Genomic DNA, 23,660 nt, shown 5'->3' on the forward strand with positions numbered 1-23,660 from the left:
ATGGATGATACACAAGCTTTAATCCCATCTATAATTGTATCTGATACCATAATTCAATTTAGATATATTGCATAGGATGTGCCAACAATCATATTAATAACCAAATAAACTCCAGGACTTTGCTTGGGTGACCCTTTTAACGGTGAACTCCAGGTGACAACATGTTAACTGTCAGTTCAACCACACCAATGTTTGTGGAGACAATGACTTCTGTGCCCAAGCAGGTTGCAAATAAATTTCAGATGGAATCTGACATCACCCTGAAGAAATTCTAACTTCACACTGTTAGGGTGGTTTACCAAGATGGCTTCAGAGTAGACTAACTTTACACAGCACATTTAAAAAAAGACACATTTATTCAGCATCATGATCAGACTATTACATTTAGCAATTAACAGCATGGGTGCAAAAAAAAATCTACAGTAAAACCCTTTGTTGGAATGCTTTACACTTTCCACAGAACAGAAACTAAAATAACCTGCTATACAATTAGTCACAAATACAGTCCTCGAGTTTTTTGCCCATACACATGAGTATTGTCTAAAACATGTCTTCTTTGTAACAGCTAGGCCCTGCCACCACTGTGCTTGGCTGAGTTCACAAATCTGTTGTAACCTATAGCTTCCCTGTCACTTCTCTGGCTCTCCTCTCCTGCTAAGCTTTGTTTCCTGGCAGTAATTAAAACCTTACGCCACTGCCATAGCTACTGCTGCTGATGGAACCGCCACAGCCACTTTGGTTTCATAGTTTGGCAAAGTATTGGCCTCCACCACCATAGGGGCCAGTGCTTGTGCCTCCAAAATTTCCTCCTTTCATGGGTCCAAAATTTGAAGATTGATTGTTGTAATTGCCAAAATCATTACAGCTTCCACCACCTCCAAAGTTGCTTCCACTACCGCTGCCAAAGCTGCCTCCACCTCCTCCATTGTTATAGCTGTCATAGCTGCCACTCCCGCCATAGCCACCGCCGTGGTTTCCATAACCCTGTCCACCACTTTGATAACCTCTGCTTCCTCCAGAGCAGCCAGGGCCGCCTCCTCCATAACCACCATCATTACCAAATCCGTTATAGCCATCCCCACTGCCACCATATCCACCACCACCTTGACTGCCACCAAAGCTACCTCACCCACTGAAGTTTCCTCCATGGCCAAAGTTGTCGTTCCCACCAAAACCACCTCCACAACCACTGCTGAAGTTCCCAGAACCACTTCGACCTCTTTGGCTGGAAGAAGCACCAGCCATCTCTTGCTTAGATAAAGCTTTCCTTACTTCACTGTTGTGGCCATTCACAGTATGGTATTTTTTAATGACAATCTTGTCTACAGAGTCATGGTTGCCAAATGTTACAAAAGCAAAGCCTCTCTTTTTGCCACTGCCTCCATCAGTCATGATTTCAATCACTTCAATTTTCCCACGCTGTTCAAAATAATCTTTTAGGTGATGTTTTTCAGTGTCTTCTTTAATGCTACTGACAAAAATCTTTTTCACAGTTAAGTGGGCACCAGATCTTTGAGAATCTTCTCTCGAGACAGCCCTCTTTGGTTCTACAACTCTTCCATCCACCTTGTGTGGCCTTGCATTCGTGGCTGCGTCCACCTCTTCCACAGTGGCATGCATACGTGACAAACCCAAAGCCTCTGGAGAACTTGGTGTTTGGATCTCTCATTACCACACAGTCCCTAAGCATTCCCCACTGCTCAAAATGGCTCCTCAGACTCTCATTGGTTGTTTCAAAGCTCAAACCTCTGATGAAAAGCTTCCGCAGCTGTTCAGGCTCTTTGGGAGACTCAGACTTAGACATGATGGCGGTCAAGAGGGGAGACTTTCACGATGCTTACTCGGTGGCGTCCACGGGCAGAAAGGCAACACTTTTCTTCTAAGAACAGGCATAAGTCAAGGATGTCTACTATTCTGCATTGTACTGAGATTTGGTCCCAGCCAATGCAGTAAAGGAAGAAAAAAAGCATAAAGCTTGGAAAGGAATAAGTAAATTATTACACATGTAAAATACCCCCAAATCTACCAATTAATAAGAGAATTTAACAACCTTTCAGAATACAAGATCAGTATACAAAAAGTAACCACATGTCTATATACTAGCCACAAACAATTGGAAAATAAATTGAAAAATACCATTTACAAAAGTATCAAAAACCAGAAAAAGTTTAAGAGTAAATTGAACAAAATATATGCAAGCCCTCTATACTGAAAATTATAAAACATCTCTGGGAAATTAAAGAAGACTCAGATATATGGAGAGATATAACATGTTCATGTTATATGAAGCCTCAATACTATTAACACGTCATTTATCTCAAGGTTGATCTATAGGTCCAACATAATCCTGTTATGAACTAAATTGTGTGCCCCCCAATTCATATGTTGAAACCCTGACCCCCCATACCTCAGAAAGTGACTGCATCTGGAAACAGGGTCTTTAAAGAGGTGACTGAGTTAAAATAAAGCCATTAGGGTGATGCCTGATGCGATCCTCTTATTACAAAGAGGAAATAAGGAGCACACAGAGACACTGAGGATGCCCCCACACAAAGGAAAGACCACGTGAAGACACAGCATGGAGGCAGCCATCTGCAAGCCAAGGAGAAACTAAACCTGCTGGCACCTTGACCTTGGACTTCTAGCTTCCAGAACTGTGTGAATATACATTTCTGCTATTTAAGCCACCCAGTCTGTGGTATTTTGTTGTGGCGGTGCTATCAAACTCACACAAATCCCCCCCAAAATCCCAGAAGGCTTTTTTTATAGAAATTGACAAGCTGATTCTAAAATGTAAATGGAAAGGCAAAGGGCCTGAAATAGCCACAACAATCTTGTTAAATCTTTTTAAAAAGTCATAGGACTTATATTGCCTGATTTCAAAATTTACTATAAAGTTACAGTAATCAATGCAGTGTGGTATTGGTGTAAGTGTAGACAAATAGATGTCTAGAGAAAACAGAAGCAGACCCATGTGTATACAGTCAATTGATTTTTCACAAAGATGTTAAGGCCATTCAATGAAGAAAGAAAAGCCTTTTCAATGAATCTGACAACTGGATATCCATGTTAAAAATCAAAATCAAAAACCTCAGACCATATACAGGAATTAATTCAAGATAGGAAAGTGCTAAAACAATAAAACTAGAAGAAAATATAGGAGAATATCCTTATGACCTAGGGATAAGGGAAAACGTTTCCAAAGAGAACACAAAATATGCTAAATATAAAAGAAAAAAATGATAAATTGGGCTTCACCAAAATTAACAACATCCACATATCAAAAGATACAATTAAGAGGGGGTGGAGGGGAAGGCAAGTCACAGACCAAAAGAAAACATCTGCAAAACATATACCTGACAAAGAAGTTGTATAAGAAATATATAAAGAACTACAAATTGGGGCACCCGGGTGGCTTAGTTGGTTAAGTGTCCGACTCTTGATTTCAGCTCAGGTTATGATCTCATGGCTCATGAGTTAGAGCCCCACATTGGGCTTCCTGCTGACAGTGCAAAGCCTGCTTGGAATTCTCTGTCTCCCTCTCTTTCTGCCCCTCCCCTGCTCACTCTCTAACTCTCTCTCAAAAATAAATAAACATTTTTTTAAAAAGAACTAAAATCACTAATAAAACTACAACTATTTAAAAAGGGCAAATGCTTCAAGAAGAACTTCACAAAAGAAGATATATAAATGGCTAATAAGCACATGAAAGGATGTTTAACATCATTAGTCATCAGAGAAATTAAAATTAAAACCGAAATGAAATATCACTCCACATCCATTAGAATGGCTAAAATTTAAGACTGATGATACCAGTTGTCAGTGAGAATATAGAGCAACTGGAACATTCATACATTGTTGGTAGTTTGTTAATGGTACAACACTTTTGAAAAATAATTTCTTGATTTTTTTAGCTTTTTTATTATTTTTAAAAATTTTATTGAGACATAATTGATATGTACCATTATATTTGTATACAGCATGTATATTACATCCCCAGGACTTACTTATTTTATAACTGAAAATGTGTACCTTGTGACCATCTTCACTCATTTCACCACCTCAAAGCATCCCCTGGTCAATCTATTCTCTGTATGTATGAGTTCCTTGTGTTTCTTTTTAAGATTCCACGTGTGAGATCATATGGTATTTGTCTTTCTCTGGCTAGCTTACTCTACTTAGCATAATGCCCTCAAGTTCCATTCATGTTGTCACAAATGGAAAGATTTCCTTCTTTTCATGGCTGAATAATAGAATAATATTCCAGTGTGTGTGTGTGTGTGTGTGTGTGTGTGTGTGTGTGTCACATTTTCTTTATCCATTCACCCATTATTCATCCATCGATGGACATTTAGGTTGCTTCCATGTCTTGGCTATTGTAAATAATTATGCTGCAATGAACACTGGCATGCAGATATCTTGTTGAGTTAGTGTTTTCATTTCCTTTAGATAAATAACAAGTGGAACTGTTTTTTATAACAGCTAGCACACTCCTACCTTATGAGCAAACTGTTCCACTTTTAGGTATACACTCAAGTAAAATGAAAACATGTATTCACAAAAAGACTTGTGCAAAAATATTTATAGCGGCTTTTTTTCTTTTTTCTTTTATTTTTTAATTCAAGTATAATTAGCTTATAGTGTTATATTAGTTTCAGCTGTATAATATAATGATTCAACAATTCCTCAGTGCTCATCACGGTAAGTGTGCTCTTAATCACCTTCACCTATATCATTTATGCTCCACCCACCTCCCCTTTGGCAACTACCATTTTGTTCCCTACAGTGAAGAATCTGTGTTTTTCAAAAGAGACTCAAAAATATGGAGAACAAACTGAGGGTTGCTGGAGGAGTTGTGGGAGGGGGGATGGGCTAAATGGGTAAGGGGCATTAAGGAATCTACTCCTAAAATGATTGCTTCACTATATACTAACGAATTTGGATGCAAATTTTAAAAAATAAAAAATAAAGTTAAATTATAAAAAAAAGAATCTGTGCTTTTGTTTGTCTCTTTTTTCTGTGTTCATTTATTTTGTTTCTTAAATTCCACATATGAGTAAAATCATATGGCACTTGTCCTTCTCTGACTGACTTATTTCACTTAGCATTATACCCTCTACATCCATCCATGTTGTTGCAAATGGCAAGACTTCATTTTTTTATGGCTGAGTAATTTTCATATATATATATATATATATATATATATATATATATATACACACCACACCTTCTTTATCCATTCATCTATGGATGGACACTCGAGTTGCTTCCATATCTGGGCTACTATAAATAATGTGCCAATAAACATAGGGGTCTATATACCTTTTTGAATTAGTGTTTTTGTTTTCTTTGGGCAAATACCCAGTAGTAGAAGTAGTGGATCATATGGTAATTCTATTTTTAATTTTTTGAGAAACCTCCATACTGTTTTCCACAGTGGCTGCACAAGCTTGCATTCCCAAGTGCACAAGGGTTCCTTTTACTCCATGTTCTCCACAACATTTATTTCTTGTGTTTTTTATTTTATCCATTCTGACAGGTGTGAGGCGATACTGTGGTGTGGATTTGCATTTCCTTGATGATTAGTGATGTTGAGCATCTTTTCATGTGTGTGTTGGCCATCTGTATGTCTTCTTTGGGGAAATGTCTATTCATGTGTTCTGCCCATTTTTAATTGGATTAAAATTGGATTTTTAATTGGATTTTGTTTTGGGGTTGAGCTGTATAAGTTCTTTATATATTTTGGATATTAACCCTTTATCAGATGTATCATTTACAAGTATCTTCTCCATTCAATCAGTTGCTTTTTGTTTTGTTGATGGTTTCTTTCACCATGAAAAAGCTTTTTATTTTGGTGTAGTCCCATTAGTTTAATTTTGAATAGCATTTTTATTCTTATACCCCCAAAATGGGGGTATAAACTAAATTCATCAACAAATGAATGCATAAATTGTGGTATATCTAATATGTAATACCATCCATAAATTAAAAAGAACATATTACTGATACATTCAAGAACATGTGTAAATCTTAAAACATAAATTAAGTACAAGAAGCCAGACACAAAATAGCATATATTGTAGAATCAATTTATAATATATTTGAAAACTGGAAAAACTAAACTATGGTGGTAGATATTAGAACACTGTTACCTCTGGGATACAGTAGGAGGTTGTCTGGAGAGGAGGGAGAAGAAACTTTTTAGAGTGATAGAATTGTTTTCTGTCTTTTTTTTTTAATTTTTTTTTCAACGTTTATTTATTTTTGGGACAGAGAGAGACAGAGCATGAACGGGGGAGGGGCAGACAGAGAGGGAGACACAGAATGGGAAACAGGCTCCAGGCTCCGAGCCATCAGCCCAGAGCCTGACGCGGGGCTCGAACTCACGGACCGCGAGATCGTGACCTGGCTGAAGTCAGACGCTCAACCGACTGCGCCACCCAGGCGCCCCTGTTTTCTATCTTAATTAGTGTTTTGTTCCACATACAATTTGTCAAAATCATCAAACTGTACCCATAATGAATTTCACAGTAAGTTAGTTATACCTTAACAAAGATATGAGTTAAAAACAGAAAAAAAAGAGAACTAATAAATACATCTAAAAGTTAATTATTTGAAAAAAAGAACATAATAAAATAAACTGTTAGCTGATGTAACTGGGGAAAAAGGGGGGTTTTATATACATAAAATTAGAAATGACAAGGAGGAAATAACCAAACTAAGCACTTTTTTAATGATAAGAGTTGACTCTGTACAATTCTTCGCAAATAAATTTTGGAAAAGTAGATGAAATGGATAATTTTCTAGCAAATACAACTTGTCAAAATCAATCCCAGTGGAGACAGAAAGTCCAAACATAGAAAATACCACAGAAGAAATAGAGGAAGCAGAAAAAATTTCTCACAAAAATGTCCCAGGCCCAGACTGTTTCTCAGGGAAATTCTATATTTAAAAATTATTATATGAAATGAGTATAACATCTATCTAAACCTGAAAATGATTGCATCAACAAAAGAAAATTACAGACCAATTTATCTTATAAATATCAATAATTAGCAAACAGAATCCAACAGGACATTAAAACATTCATCATGACCAAGTAGAATAGATTCAATATTCTAAAATTCATTAATATTATCCATCATATTAATAGAGCTTAATAGAGCTAAGAATTATATAAGTGTGTATCTAGAAAAATCCAAATTACTACAGTACTAGAAAACAACTACAAACAAAAAAATTTAGTACAGTAGGTTATAAAATCAATATACAAAAATCAGATCTTCCCCTATATACAAATAAAAATCAGTTTATATTGGACGAGAAAACCACCTTTGTGAAAACTAAATAAAATTAAATACCCAGGTGTAAATTTAGCAAGAAATGTCCAGGACCTATAGGAAGAATAACTATAGAATAATTCAAAAATGCACAAAAATAACCTTGCATAAATGAAAAGATATAACACATTCCTAGACAGGAAGACTCAATATCAGAAATTTTAGGTCAAAATAAGTTCATAACATGTCATATAGTTCATAAACTTAATATAATCCAACAAAAATATGAGTAAGTTTCTTTCTGGAACTAGATCATTTTTTTATAAAATTCATTTGGAAGAACAGACAAGCAAGAATAGCCAAGAGAGGAAAGCCTGAAAAGAGAGAGAGAAATGGGAAAGGGATAACATTGTGAGACACTGAAACATACTCTAATGTCTCTAATTAAAAATGTGGTGGTGCAACATGCATGACCCAGTGGAACAAAATAGAAAATCCAGAAATAGATCCAATTGCATTTGGAAATTTAGTATATTATAAAGGAAGAATCTCAAGTTATTGGGGAAAATGATGACTTTTTTTTTTTTAAATCAAAGGCATGGAGCTAACTGAATAGCCATAGAAAAGATAAAATTGTATTCATTGCCCAAACCATGTACCAAGATAAATTCCAAGTGGATTAGAAAATTAAACATATTAAATGAGTCCATACAAGTATAGAAAAAAATATTCTATAATCCAAGAGTGAGGGGCACTTTCCTACCTCTGACTCAACGTTTAGAAGCCATAAGGGAGGGGCGCCTGGGTGGCGCAGTCGGTTAGGCGACCGACTTCAGCCAGGTCACGATCTCGCGGTCCGTGAGTTCGAGCCCCGCGTCGGGCTCTGGGCTGATGGCTCAGAGCCTGGAGCCTGTTTCTGATTCTGTGTCTCCCTCTCTCTCTGCCCCTCCCCCGTTCATTCTCTGTCTCTCTCTGTCCCAAAAATAAATAAACGTTGAAAAAAAAAATTTAAAAAAAAAAAAAAAGAAGCCATAAGGGAAAAGACTAAGGAATTTATTACTTAAAATAAGAAAAAAAATTTTAACTTACATGGCATAAAAACACCATAAGGAAAGTAAAGAAACAAATAACACACTTCAACTTTTTCAATTTTTCAAATTTTATCATAAATAAAAGTTTAATATTTACCATATATAAAGAACCTTGAAAAAGAAAGAATGAGAGGTGCCAGTTAAGCGTCTGACTCTACATTTCTGCTCAGGTCATGATGTCACAGTCATGAGATTGAGCTCCATGTTGGGCTCTGCACTGACAGCATTGAGCCTGCTTGGGATTATTTCTCTCCTTCTCTCTCTCTCTGCCCCTCCCCCTCTCACTCACACATTCTCTTCTCTCTCTCTGTCTCAAAATAAATAAACTTAAAAAAAAGAAAGAATGGAAGACTAATAATGCTACAGAGAAAAAATGCTAGGAATATATACAGACAATTCATAGAAAACTAAATACAAATGCCTTTATCTACATGAAAAGATCTTGATTGTGCACATAATAAGAAAATGGTAAATTAAAAACACAATAGTATACCATTTTTCACCTATCACAGTGGCAAAAAATCCAAGATTGATAAGTATTCATTTGGCCAGGCTTTGAGAAAACAGGCACTCTCATCATTGCTGGTACAAATCCTACAGAGGGGATTTTGGCAATTTTTAACAAAATAACATATGCATTCTGACCCTTTGACCCAGGAAGCTTACTTCTAGGCATCTGTCCTAAAGAAACACTGACAGAAACACAAAAATATGGACACTTATTTTGTAATAGCAAAAACCCCAAATGTTCATCAATTGGAGTCTACTGGAGAAACTACAGTACATCCAAATAGTGAAATACTATGCATCTAGAGAAACCAATGCAGACTATCTTTGTATATAACTATAGCATAAGCTCCAGAATATAGTTCTGTACACACACACACACACACACACACACAAGAATCAGATATGGATTTACTTATGTAGATAATTACAGAAGTATAAACCATAAAGTAAATAAATAAAATCTTGGCTAAAGGGAAAGAAGGAAAAAGGGAGTTTGGGATGGAAGTTGGACTTCTGTGAATAATACCTTGTTTTTTAATTTTTTATAATTTTTTATTGAAGTGTATAGTTGACATACAATGTTATATTAGTTTCAGGTGAAAAAGAGAGTGAATTGACAATTCTATATATCACATGATGCTCACCACAAGTGTAGTGTTTTTTTTTTTTATTTGACCCAAGAGACCTAGGAAAATGAGCCACAAAAATGTTTTAGGTGACTATAAATTATGTTAAATCAGGATGAAAAAACAATTCCTAAAACAAAAGCAAAATAAAATAAATGGATCTAACTGTGCAGTGAGATTATAGCCGAGATGCAGAGGTATATTATTTTAAGTGGTTTGAAAATACAAAAGTTCATAATAACTATTTTCACTAATCCTATTTTGGCATGATTTTTCTAAAATCTATATAATAAGGTAAAGCAAATAAGCAATTACACTATTGTCATTAAGAACCAAGACTTTTAGGGGCGCCTGGGTGGCTCAGTCAGTTAAGCGTCCGACTTCAGCTTAGGTCATGATCTCGCGGTTTGTGAGTTCAAGCCCCACGTCGGGCTCTGTGCTAACAGCTCAGAGCCTGGAGCCTATTTCAGATTCTGTGTCTCCCTCTCTCTCTCTGACCCTCCCCCGTTCATGCTCTATCTCTGTCTCAAAAATAAATAAACATTAAAAAAAATTAAAAAAAAAGAACGAAGACTTTTAGCATACGAGGAAAAGATTCAAAATAAAATTGAAGGGTTAAGCAAAGCCCTATAATCTTAAATTTGGGTTGAAAGTATCAGTATAAACTTATAATATATTTTCTCTTTAAGAGGGATTTCCATTTCCAAGCTTGGACACCTTTTGTTTCCAGAAAATGATGACTGGGGACATCGTCATGTCAGAATTCAGGACGCAACTCAAGAAAGAGGTTCACATTCACTGGCAAGAAATAAAAAAAAAAAATCAGCACAAAAGAGAACAACTACAATGGATTTAAACACATGGAATATGTTTAAATTCATAAGTTCCTTCCTAATAATAGCATAAAACAAAAAATCTCAGTGGTTACCTCTGGAGTATTTAAGGGAACCAACCCACTATTCTGAATGCAGGTAAGTAGAGGGAAAAAATCAAACATTCAATCTATTTTTCCTGATTAAGCTATGTCATAAGTTATCTAAATAGTTAATGAGGAAAGAGTTCTCTCTATCGAAATAGTCCATGTAATAAATGATGAAGGAATGACAGAATTAGAATGCCGCCATTTTGCAAATCCCCAAATGAAGTCATGAATCTGAACAATGATTATTAATGGCTGTTACATCACAAAAAAGAGACAACCGGTCATGTGTGCTGGCTGACAGAAGCACATGACAATACTTACAATGTAGTCTTGCAAAGAAAGAAAGAAATCTGAATCAGACCAAGTCACTAGGTCTAGCTGCCATTTTATGGGAAATATAGGGGACAAAGGAGCAAGGTAAATGATACCAGAGATATGCAGTCCTATCTAGAAAACAAGAAATGACCTGGTCTCTTCAACAAATGACATAAAAGGGAATATAAAGAAAGGCAGGGAATCTATAAATTGCAGAGATAAAGAGAAATATCAACCACTTGCAATGTATGAATCTTATTTAAATCCTAATTCAACTGGAAAAAACAGACAATTGTGGAAATTTGAATACTGGATATTCAATGATATTAAGGACTTATTAATTTTTCAATGTGATAGTGTCAATACTGTTCTTTTAGAAACCTCTCATCATTCACAAAAGCATACAGAAGTATTTACAGATGACATTATTTGGGGGATGTGTGTTAAACACTCTGGCAGGGGGAGGGAGGGGTACAGATGAAACAAAAGTGGCTGTGAGTTTATTTTGTGTCTGGGTAATACGTTCATGAGGGTTCACTGTACTATTCTGCCTAATTTTGTGAATTTTTCAATTTGTTATAAAAACTGTTTAATGCAAAAAGTTCATAGATTGGGTAATTACTACATATTGGTGAAGGTAGACCTTTTGAAAGTAGAGAACTGAGCAGGAAAATCCATTAACTGCAGATAAGTCGCTCAAAATGTATCCTTTCTTTTTGTCACTTTAGGCAGCCTCTTTTTCACTGGGGCTGGATTAGCTGTTTCACAAATGCTCCACACGAGTATGTATGCCCAGAAAACTCTCCATCTGGAGAGGCTACTGCACCCTGGGCCCAGGCCACCTTCCCAGACTACACCACCTTTTCCTAAAAGCTGCTCTAAGTCATTCTGCCTAGGCCACAGTCATGCGGTGGGCACACTGCTGCTCCAGTAACATACCTAGGACCCTCGGGTAGTTCAGTCCTTCTCCCACCATGAAGTTCCCTCGGGCCAGACCTGACCATAGAGCTCTTTCCTTTTCTGGGTTTTAATCATTACTTTTTCACCATTGTCTCTGTTTCTTGAGGTCTGTTTCTATCAAAATTATGCTCACACACACACACACACACACACACATACACACACAGTCTCTTACAAGAATAGGCACCAGTGCTGGCTTCAGCAGCACATGTACTAAAATTGGAATGACACAGAGAAGATTAGCATGGCCCTTGCACAAGGATGACATGCAAATTCGTGAAGTTTCCATATGTAAAATTAAAGAAGAGGCACCTTATACCTATCATCTGCTATGTCAGTCCCTGCTTACCCCTCTGCATTCAAATACTCACAATGACCCTGAGAGGAGCTATTATTATCCTATTCTACAGATGAGGAAATGGAGGGAGAAGCTTCACCAAAACTGCACAGCTTGTAAATGGCAGAGCTGGGATTTAAATCCAGGTCTACCTGCTTGCAAAGCAAGTTTATTTAACCATAAATTGCCTGAATTGCCTTCTTTAGCAGCAAAGTGGCTATTCAATCAGTGCTCGCTGGGAGATACATGAATCTAACTGAGAAATTCAGGCATCCTGCTCATGTCTTCCCTTTCACAACTTCTTTATGTCCTAATGTCAGGCATCCCTTTTGCTCCCTGGACTGGAGGGGCTGAAGGATGCTTTCCACCGGGCCTGGAAGAGTATAAACACATCTGGAAGGAGGCCGCTGCCAAGCAAACCATGCTCCCCCCAGAGTGCGGACAGGATGAGGTGGCTATAAATAATCACAAGAGTGTGAAGAGATTCTCTCCCTGGACTCCCTCTGCAAAAGGTTGATGGTAATTGATGAGGCTACAGGGACATGCCAATCCTTCTGCTCTTAGAACCAGGTGTGGTTATTTACAGAAATGTCACTTTCCCAGCCCTCCCTCCCTATCTCTGCCAGAGGCTTCGAGATCAGCAAATAGCAATTTATTGCTGCCCCAGGGCACACAGCAATGAGGCACCTATATGCCCCACTGTCTACAAACCAGGCTCAGGCTCCTGCTCTGGCTGAGAGATGCTTCCTCTTTGGAAATTTGGAAAGACAGAGAGATCACAGATTTGCCCCCTTTCCAGGCAGAGGGTGGTCAAATGAACCATATCACAAACCACCAAGTCAATAAAATCTGGAGTTTCCACATTGCCCAGCTCATAGTGGGAGAAATAAATAGACCACTGGAAGAGAAGTCAGATGAGTGGCTACCGACCCCAACTAGGCCATCTGTTAGCAATAGATGTCTGAGCTCCAGTTTCCCAACTGTAAAATGGAGGCTAGTCTTCTGTCACATGCCAGACACAAAAGGTTTTTGAAAAGAATACATTAAGTAATGGAGTTAAATGACCTGTATTGTATGAGACCTTCATTATCATAGTCATTATTATAATGAAGTCCTATAAGCCCCTATTAGGAGTGTCCATGATAGGTTTCAGAAAATAGTTTGCACTTGTTCTGCTCTCATTCCCATGGCCTTGCTGGTCAGTGGCATGAGCAAAGTGGAAATGCAGCATATAAATTTGATTTCTCACAGCATCCGAATTGTAGATGAAGATCATTTTGTTATAACAAGGTTTACACCAAAAAATAAAATAAAATCAATTTCACAACTAAATAAAAATGCTTTTGGGAATAAGAGAGCAGAGCTACATCTCAAGATAGCCCAAGCTGGCTGAAAGTTCTACTCTGAATAACTGGATCTCAACCAATAATGGATGGAAAATTGTCATGCTCCTTCCTTGCTCAGGGTGATACCAAAAGACCACACCAAAGGCTCCCCACTGCCAAGATGTCCAGGGTGGCTGGTGCAGATAGAGGCCAGAGAGAATGATAAGCAACAGAACACCTCAATCTGATGTTCCAGCTTCTTTGGGGGGCTCCACTCTAGTGCCTCTGCCAACAGTATCCCTAGGAAGTAGCTCACACAGATAACCTCTCTTAGCCCTGCAAAGTGGAAAACTTGATCTGTAAACAACAGAGCTGGTATTTGAATCCAGATCCATCCACTTTCTAAGAACCATAACCTGCTCCCAGCCTATAATTGGACTCCCCATTGCAGGGGAGTCCACTTAGAGTCAACAGGAACTATATCTTATTCCCTTTATTCTGACATCGCCTTTAGCCATCTGGCCCTTTTGTGTTTCCACAGAGCAGGCTTGTACTTGGAAAGTAAAGCCCCAGAGATGCCCCCATCTAAAAAAGATATCAGGCTGAACTGACCAGGGTAGTTTGTCTCTTGGTCAGAAGGGGAGTATTTTTCCTTTCCTCAGAAGTTCGAACCCCAAAAAACAATCAATTGAAAACATGTATAAAAAAGCAACTTAGTTTTATTTCTCTCCTTAGGAGTAGATATTTTAAAAAAAGTTCTAACCATCTGATTTTGTGTTAGGATGAAGAAGCATAAACAATAATTTTTATAAGCCATAATAATAGTTAACATTCATGAGTACTTTTTTAAGTGTCAAAATTTATGCTGAGTGATTTACATGAATTATCTCAAATGATTAAACAACCTGCACAAGATTCTTTACCCCTATTTACAGGTGAGGGAGAGAGGCTCAAAGTGATTTACCCAAGATCACACAGTAGAGAGGCAGCTTCAGTTCAATATGCAGATATTCTGAGGTAAAGCCCCACACTGGTTACATAGGCTCCAGGCTTTGTTCTACAGAATCTATTCAAAATCCTTTTTTAAAAATCCTTTCTTTGGATAAACAAAATGTGGTATATCCATACAATGGTATATTATTCAGCCATTAAAAGGAATGAAGTGCTGATATGTGCTACAAAATGGATGAACCTTGAAGATGTCATGCTAAGTGAAGTAAGCCAGACACAAAAAGACAAATATTGTATAATTCCACTTATATGAAATATTTATGATAGGTAAATTCATAGAAATAGAAAGTAAGATTCAGGTTACCTCTGGAGACCTGAAGGGGAGAATGGAGGAAGAGGAGAATGGAAAGTTATTGTTAATGGGTATAGAGTTCCTGTTCAAGGTAATAAAAACATTTTGGAAATACTGGTGATGGTTGTACAAGATTGTGAATGTATTTAACACCACTGAACTGTACATTTAAAATAGTTAAAATTCCAACTAAAAAAATTTTATACCATATCTTTCTTATCTATTTGCCTTTCAATGGACACTTAGGTTGCCTTCATATCTTGGCTATTGTAAATACTGTTGCAATAAACATAGGGGTGCATATATCTTTTCAAATTAGTGTTTTTCATTTTCTTTGGGTAAATATCCAGTAGTATAATTACTGGATCATACGATATTTCTATTTTTAATTTTTGAGGAACCTCTATATTGTTTTCCACAATGGCTGCACCAGTTCGCATTTGCACCCACAGTGTAGGAGGGTTCCTTTTTCTCTATATCCTTGCCAACACCTGTTATTTCTTATGTTTTTTATTGTAACCATTCTGACAGGAGAGATCTCATGGTGGTTTTTATTTGCATTTCCCTCATAATGAGTGATGTTGAGCATCTTTTCATGTGTCTTGTCGGCCATTTGGATATATTCTTTGGGAAAATGTCTATTTGAGTCCCTTGTTCATTTTTGAATTGGATTGTTTAGGGTTTTTTGGTGATGAATTAAGTAAGTTCTTTGTAGTTTCTGGATATTAAATATATCATTTGCAAATACCTTCTCCTACTTGATAGTTTGCCTTTTTATGGTTTCCCTTACTGTATAAACCTTTTTATTTTGATATAGTCCCAATAGTTTATTTTTGCTTTTGTTTTCCTTGTCTTAGGAGACATATCTAGAAAAATGTTGCTATGGCCAATGTCAGAGAAACTACTGCCTTTGTTCTCTTCTAGGATTTTTATGGTTTCAGGTCTCACATTTAGGTCTTAAATACATTTTGAATTTATCTTGGTGTATGGTTGAGAAAGTGGTCCAGTTTCATTCTTTTGCATGTAGTTGACCAGTTTTCTGAGCATCATTTATTGAAGAGACTATCTTTTCTCTATTGTATATTCTTTCCTGCTTTGTCAAAGATTAATTGACCATATATTTGTGGGTTTATTTCTGGGTTCTACATTCTGTTCTATTGATCTGTATGTCTATTTTTGTGCCAGTACCATACTTTTTTTTTATTACTACAGCTTTGTAGTGTATCTTGAGATCTGGAATTGTGATACCTCCAATACCAGCTTTGTTTTTCTTTCTCAAGATCGCTTTTGCTATTCAGGGTCTTTTGTGATTACACACAAATTTTAGGGTTATTTTAGTTTTGTGGAAAATGTTGTTTTTATTTTGACAGGAATTGCATTAAATCTGTAGATTGCTTCAGTACTGTGGACATTTCAACAATATTTGTTCTTCCAATCCATGAGCATGAAATATCTTTCTATTTGTGTCATCTTCAATTTCTTTCATCAATGTTTTATAGTTTTCAGAGTACAGGACTTTCACTTCTACAGTTAAGTTTCTTCCTAGGTATTTTATTCTTTTTGGTGCAATTTTAAGTGGAGTCGTTTTCTTAATTTCTCTTTCTGCTACTGCATTATTAGTGTACAGAAATGCTACCAATTTCTGGGCATTAATTTTGTATCCTGCAATTTTACTGAATTCATTTATTACTTCTAGTAGCTTTTTGGTGGAATCTTCAGAGTTTTCTATGTATAGTATCATGTCATCTGCAAATAGTGACAGTTTAACTTCTTCTTTACCAATATAGATGCCTCTAATTTATTTTTCTTGTCTGATTGCTGTGGCTAGGACTTCTAGGACCATGCTGAATAAAGGTGGCAAGAGTGGACATCCTGTTCCTGATCTTAGGGGGAAAGCTCTAAGTTTTTCACCATTGAGTAAGATGTTATCTGTGAGTAACACAGATAACCTTTATGATGTTGAGTTATGTTCCCTCTAAACCAATTGGTTGAGAGTTTTTATCATAAGTAGATGTTGAATTTTGCCAAGTGCTTTTTCTGCATCTATTGAAATGATGATTTTTAACTTGCTTTTGTTGATCACATCGACTGATTTGTGAATATTGAACCACCCTTGCATTCCTGGAATAAGTCCCATTTGATCCTGGTGAATGATCCTTTTAGTGTATTATTGAATGCAGTTTGCTAATATTTTATTGAGTATTTTTTCAACAGTGTTCATCAGGAACATTGGCCTACAGTATGCTTTTTTTGTGGTGTCTTTGCCTGGCTTTGGTATTAGGGTAATGCTGACCTTGTAGAATGTATTTGGAAGCATTCCTTCCTCTTCTGTTTTTTTTTTTTTTGGCGGGGGGGTATGGGTATAGTTTGAGGAGAATAGGTATTATCTCTTCTTTAAACATTTGGTAGAATTTACTTGTGAATCCATTTGGTCCTGGAGTTTTATTTTTTGGTAGTTTTTTAATTATCAGTTCAATCTCATTGCTAGCAACCAGTATGTTCAGATTTTCTATTTCTTCCTGATTCAGTTTTGGATGATAGTATGTTTCTAGGAATTTATCCACTTCTTCTAAGTTGTCCAATTTGTTGACATATAAATTTTCATAGTATTCTCTTACAATCCTTTGTATTTCTGTGGTTTCAGTTGTTACTTCTCCTCTCTCATTTATGATTTTACTTATTTGGGTCCTTTTTTTTCTTGATGAGTCTGGCTAAGAACTTATCTGTTTTATTTCTCTTCAAAAAACCAGCTCTTGGTTTCATTGATTTTTTTTATTATTTTTTAGTCTTTGTGATTTATTTCTCCTCTGATATTTATTATTTTCTTCCTTCTACTCACCTTGGGCTTTGTTTATTCACCTTTTTCCAGCTCCTTTACGTGTAAGATTATATTGTTTATTTGAGTTTTTTCTAGTTTCTTGAGGTAGGCCTGTATAGCTATATATTTCCCTCTTAGAACTGCTTTCACTGCAACCCAAAGATTTTGGACTGTTGTGTTTTTACTTTCACTCGTTGTCATGTATTTTTTTTAAATTTCTTCTTTGATTGTTTCATTGACTCATTGGTTGTTTAGTATCATGTTGTTTAGCCTCCATATGTTTGTGTTTTTTCCAGTTTTTTTTCATGTGATTCATTTCTAGCTTCATACAATTGTGTTCAGGAAATATGCATGCTATGATCTCAACCTTCTTAAATTTATTGAGGTTTGTTTTGTGGCCTAACTTGTGATCTATTCTAGAGAATGTTTTCCATGTTCACTTTAAAAGAATATGTATTCTATTTTTAGATGGAATGTTCTGTATGTATTGGTTATGTCCATCTGGTCTAATATGTCATTTAAATACAGTATTTGCTTGTTGATTTTCTAATTTTGTGATCTATTCATTGATGTAAGTGGGGGTATTAAAGTCCCCTATTAGTATTGTATTATGTCAATTTCTCTATGTTTGTTGATAGTTGTTTTATGTATTCCGGTGTTAGATGTGTAGATATTAACAACTGTTACATCTTCTTAATGGATTGATCCCTTTATCATTATATAATGCCCTTCTTTGTCTCTTGTTAGTCTTTGTTTAAAAAAAATTTTTTTAATGCTTATTTATTTTTGACAGAAAGAGCATGAGCAGCACAGGGGCACAGAAAGAGAGAGAGAGAGAGAGAGACAGAGAGAGAGAGAGAGAATCTGAATCAGGCTCCAGGCTCTGAGCTGTCAGCACAAAGCCCAACACAGGGCTTGAACCCACGAACCATGAGATCATGACCTGAGCTGAAGTCAGATGCTTAACCGACTGAGCCACCCTGGCATCCCTTGTTAGTCTTTGTTTTAAATTCTATTTTGTCTGATATAAGTATTGCTACCTTGACTTTTTTTTTTTTTTTGCTTTCATTTGCATGGCAAATGTTTCTTCATCCCTTCACTTTCAGTCTGTATGTGCCTTTGGGTCTGAGGTGGGCCTTTTGTAGGCAGCAAATATATGGGCTTTGTTTTTTTTCTTAATCCAGTCTGCCACCCTATGTCTTTTGATTGGAGCATTTAGACCATTTACATCAAACTCCAAATTTTATGTTATATAAAGTATAACATATATAAATATACATTTAGCATAAAATCTGCTTAAGTTAACCAAAACTGATTTCTGTTACTTGCCACTAAGAATGTGCCTGGATCCACTAAGATGGAACTTATACTCTAGGCCACAATAGTAATGACCAGCCCAAATTACCTTGAAAAACATTTTAAAAAACCAAACAGATGAATAAAAGCTAGAGAGTAGACAATAGTTTGTCAATGTACAGACTAGATTTGGGGATTCTTTTGCACGGGTTATCAAAGGTTGCCCATGCAGGATGCCCATGCAGGATGAGAGGTTGAGTTTTAGAAGTATCCAGGAGGGACATTATTTTAACAGTATCCTTTCCAATTTTAAGTAGAAAAACATATCAGAGACAGAAACTTTATAGGTCTTCTATCATGCACTATGGAAAATTCAATAACAATTCCATCTGCTGTACCAGAAAGCCCTGATGTTATGAAGTCACAAAGAACAAGGTGGTACCTAGGCCAGACTTCTGGGAAGAAGATGCTTTTCATGGAGCCCACAACTCCTCAAGGTTGGAGCCCACACCCCAGGATGGTGATTACAGTATCTCAAATCAAATAGTCCTTACCATTGTAACCTGGCTGCTGAAATCTTAGTGCTAGGCTAAAGGAGTAAAACCAATTAAGTTGCTATTCCTTGCTGTTCCAGCTGTGCCCCCCCAATCCTAAACTCTCCCTCCAGGCTGCTTCAATATCTCTAATTGCTCCCCACTGACCAAGTTTAAGTGCGATTGATCCATAACAATAGCTTCCTGACTGGTCTCATTCATTCATCAGGTATCTACTGACTACCAACTATGTGCCTGGCCCTGTTCTAGACCCTAGGGAAAAGTAATGAACAAAAGAGAACCCTCAGGGAGCTAATATTCCTGTGAATCCCATCATCTAGTATCACTCCTCTATAGTACATCCCACACATTAGCCAACAGAGACATCTTTCAGAAACACAGATCTAATCATAGCCCTCTCAGGCTGAAAATCCTTCCCTAGCTCCTCACTCCCAAGGATGAAGTTCAAGCTCCCTGGCCCACAAGACCCTTCTAAACTTAGCCCTACGATACCATACAGCCTCACCTTCACCTTCTCTCTGCCCCAGCATCCCACTTATGGTGAAAAGAGCTTGGCACAAACAACATCAAGAATCACGTGGTGCACCTGGAACTTGTGGGCAAAGGGATCAGCAGGTGTGCCCAGGCCCCTGTCCTCTCGGCATCCTGCAAAAAAGAAATGTTTAGGCTGCAGCACAGCTGTGTGTGAAGTGGGTCATCAGAGGGCTCTACCCTTTGTTGTTTTCCATTTGTAGGGACCAAATGTGGAAGTGGCTTTGCTCTAAGTAGAGGGAAAAATAAACATTTAGGACTTCAGGCACCAAGGGATACAGGCTGAGGTACCAGGTGTACAGAGGACTGCTGGGAGGTGCCAGCTGCCTTGAGACCCTGGGAGCCCCCATTCCACAGGAAACTGAATTAAGGCACAGATAACTCTGAGGAGAGAAGAGAGTTTATCCAGGTCTATGAGAACTGCAGCCTTTACTGGGATCAGAGATCCGTTCATCCTAGTTCCCCTTATTGGAAAGCAATTCAGAGACAGCCCCTATTGTCATTTATTCACCAGTTCCACCCATCTCCAGCCACACCCCCATCACAGCATGTATCCCATCCCCAGACACACCACGCATTCTAAACACTCTGGTACCTCCATGCCTTTATACATGTGCTTCTTGGTGCCTGTGGCACTTTCTCCCCTCTCTGGAGAATTCTTTCCACAGATGTCAAACACAGCATTGACAAAGGAAGTGGTTCTACATGATCATTCAAAGCCTGACTTCTTGCTGAGACCTCTGATCACCCCTATACATATATACCATTTCACGCATTGGGCAGAATTAAATTTGTGCCCCTGGGAGTCCTGCTAAATTCTGCTTATTACTATCTATTTCTTTTCACATTGTCTCTCCACTGAATTATGAGCTCCTCAAATGTAGGGTCCATGCCTGTCATCCCTATATTCTGCCTGCCACAGAACATGTTTGTGGAAGATAGAAAACTGGAGTAGAAACACCATTTTACTGCTCTGGAGTCTTAGCACATGTTGTTCCCTCAGCTCTCCCCATGACGTCGAATGACTGGCCCATTCTTATTCAGTAGGTGTCAGCTTATTCATCATAAACCAATACAAAATAAGTCACTTTCCATGTGGCACCCTCTTCTTTTCCTCCATAGAACTTTTCATAATTTATAATTTCATGTTCATGGTCTATCTCTCCTGCTTGACTATAAGCTCCAAGATACATAGAAGTGCTTATTTTATTCCCTAGTGTATGATACAGTAGTGGGGAGGTAGGGGAGGAGTAACTTAATCTGTGACCATTTTTTTTTTAATAAGGAAGCATATCCAGCCTAGAAAACAGACAGGTTAATGAGACATTCTTTCTCCTCACCTAGTCCTGCCCCATTCCCACCCAACAGCAGTGGTTCTCCACCTTACTGTACAGTGGAATTATCTGGGCAGTTTTAAAAATTACTGACACCTGGATCACCTCATCAGGCATTCTGATTCAATTATCAAGGGTATTACCCAGACATGGTTAGGTTCAGATGCTGCCCAGCTGATTCTAATGTACATCCAGAGCAGGGAGTCACTGTCCTATAGTAGGGGTTGTTCTCTCAGGTTTTTAATGGCTTTATGAGGCTATGACTGCCAAATCTGTCACCTGAGATAATTTTTGGCACCTAACAGAGAGAAGCCCACAGCTCCTCTGGCCACCGGAGTACCAGCACCTACGCTCCTTAGAGCAGATAACGTGTGCAAGATATAGTAGGTTCTGATGCTCCACCAAGAGGCCTCCAATAAGCAGATGGGATTGAGGAAGCAGACCTGGTGTTCTGCAAAGAGGAGCTAAGGCAGTAGTTCCTCAGGAAGTGGCTAACAAAGCTGGATGGTCATCCATCCATGGAGAACTTTGTTTCTTCATCCTCAAATGGGTCAAACAGCCTTTCCAGGAGGATAGCTCTCCAGCCAGATAGTTCTCCCTGGCCCCGCAAGTAAGAAATGGGCCACAAGACTTGTGGCTTATTCTCAATATAGTCCTCATTGTTTCCACATAAACATTTTAGAGTAAAGTTATCGTCAGGCCTATGTTTAGAAAGACAGCTCTGGGTTATCAGTACCTGTCATTTATCAAACTCTCCAAGGTACTAAAACATTCATTTTTGGCTGACATTCAGCTATTTCTCTATAAGCAGGTGAAGTTAGATTTTCACTTATCAAACTCTATTCATTATTCTAATTTAATTTCTCTGCAACCAGAGTGAGAGCTTTTTTTTAAATGGAAAGTCATTCTGACCTGAAAGACACAATTGCTTCCTACCATCATGACAGGTCAATTTAAGAATGCAAGAGGCTGATAGCATAACTTCCAGGCTGATTTCCAAGAGCCGAACCTCCCTGCAGTGGTCTGGGGCCTCTTGGGCAGTTTGCTGCAGTTGCAAAACTCCTCTGACTGCTGCCATATAGATTCAGGTAGGAGCAACATAGCCAAAGAAATAGCCCCAGAATACCGGGTGGCTCCTGCTGTTTTCTCTAACTTTCTCAGCTCAGTTGAAGATGAGAAAGGCGGCTACTCCAACTGCAGAAGACATGGCTGTCCACGTACTCTGTTCCCAAAGCCTGCCCCCAAGGAATCCATTTCCTCCTGACTCGGCCTCCAGTCAGCTCAGTTACGCCACTCGTCTCCATCCTTCACCCTCTTGGTCCCTCGCTCATCAACATCAATCGTGGCATTGAAAGCCATACTATCCCACCTTGTACCACCAAACTTCATCATTGGTTCAGCCTGATGATAAATAAACCCTCATCCATCTTTACTTACAACATCCTATTAAGTGGATGTTGCAATGACTAGTTGTCTGTGCAGTAACCACTCTCCCTTCTGCTCTGCTGGGGCAGCCAAGTGCCCAGCGAACTGACTCCAGGGGTCTCAACAAGAGGGAGGTAGCCAGGGCTTCTGGGAAGCCACTTTAAAAAAGGCTAACTCAGCTGAGTGAACTTCTTTTATCCCCACACCCTTTCTCTTCTTCCTACTGGCATGTTGATGTGACCACTGGGGCTCCCCAGCCCTAGCCACTGACTTCCAGACTTCTTTTAAAGTCAGAAAATAACCTGATAATGTGTTTAAGCCATTGTATTTGAGTTTTGGTTCCTAGCAGCTCTGCTACTGTGATAAAACCCAGAGACTGGAAAGTAAGACCTAGAATGGCCTTCCTCAGCCTTAGCAGATGTTTCTTTGGGAACACCCCCTCCAGCATTGCGTTCAAATAACCATTAAGTGTGTCCATCTTCCACCCGAAATAGTGAGTTCCTTAAAGGCAAACACTCTTCACATATTCACAATTAGGGAGCAGCACCTAGCACACACCTGGCACAAGGCAAGAACTGTGCAAATGTATGTTGAATGAATAAACAGAAGCTGCACTGGGGGTCTAGTGTTGATTATTGAGTTTCTGAAATTAGCTAATTAATGAAGTTATGTACCATCAGACTTATATAGAGGATACCACGATTTTAATCAAAATGCAAAATGAACTAGGCCTCATGGTCTCTAGGCAGTGGTTGTTGAATTGATGCCTCCTTGGGGTGAGAAGAAACACTTCCTGGGCATTAAAATATTCTGCCATGGTTAGTCACTCAACAAAAAAAATGTGGTATTTACTGAAGATCTTCTAGTACTTGACAGTTATCCTTATATCTGCTTTGTAAAGTTAAGTGTCCTCATTGCCCCATTTTACTGGTGAGAAGCCTGAGGTCCAGAGGATGAAATGACTTTCCCAAGGTCATGTGCCATTCCATAGTAAGGCAGGGATCTGAACCCAATTGTGTCCACACTATTCCTA

General features: G+C 38.0%; 1 long non-coding RNA gene, 1 other non-coding gene and 1 pseudogene across 8 annotated transcripts in view; 1 reads left to right on the plus strand and 2 right to left on the minus strand.

Annotated features, from left to right (window-relative positions):
* Positions 1-337: 337 nt before the first annotated feature.
* On the minus strand, positions 338-19,924 carry LOC125146705 (heterogeneous nuclear ribonucleoprotein A1-like; annotated as a pseudogene).
* The window catches only part of LOC125146706 (uncharacterized), a 30,174-nt gene continuing 6,851 nt past the window's right edge, over positions 338-23,660 (minus strand). Inside the window, exons 2-3 of one of the 7 annotated variants that reach the window (XR_007144848.1) lie at positions 22,689-22,699; positions 338-586 (exon numbers count right to left, since the gene is read on the minus strand). This is a non-coding gene — a long non-coding RNA (uncharacterized LOC125146706). Of the gene's footprint in view, positions 669-22,688; positions 22,700-22,833; positions 22,844-23,660 lie in introns of all 7 variants that reach the window. The other 6 variants (XR_007144844.1, XR_007144846.1, XR_007144842.1 and 3 more) reach the window with 6 other exon arrangements.
* LOC125147220 (U6 spliceosomal RNA) lies at positions 11,894-11,999 on the plus strand. Its single transcript, XR_007145062.1, has one exon. It is a non-coding gene; the product is annotated as a U6 spliceosomal RNA (small nuclear RNA).

The sequence above is a fragment of the Prionailurus viverrinus genome, chromosome D1 (genome assembly GCF_022837055.1).
Source record: "Prionailurus viverrinus isolate Anna chromosome D1, UM_Priviv_1.0, whole genome shotgun sequence".
Classification (NCBI taxonomy): domain Eukaryota; kingdom Metazoa; phylum Chordata; class Mammalia; order Carnivora; family Felidae; genus Prionailurus; species Prionailurus viverrinus.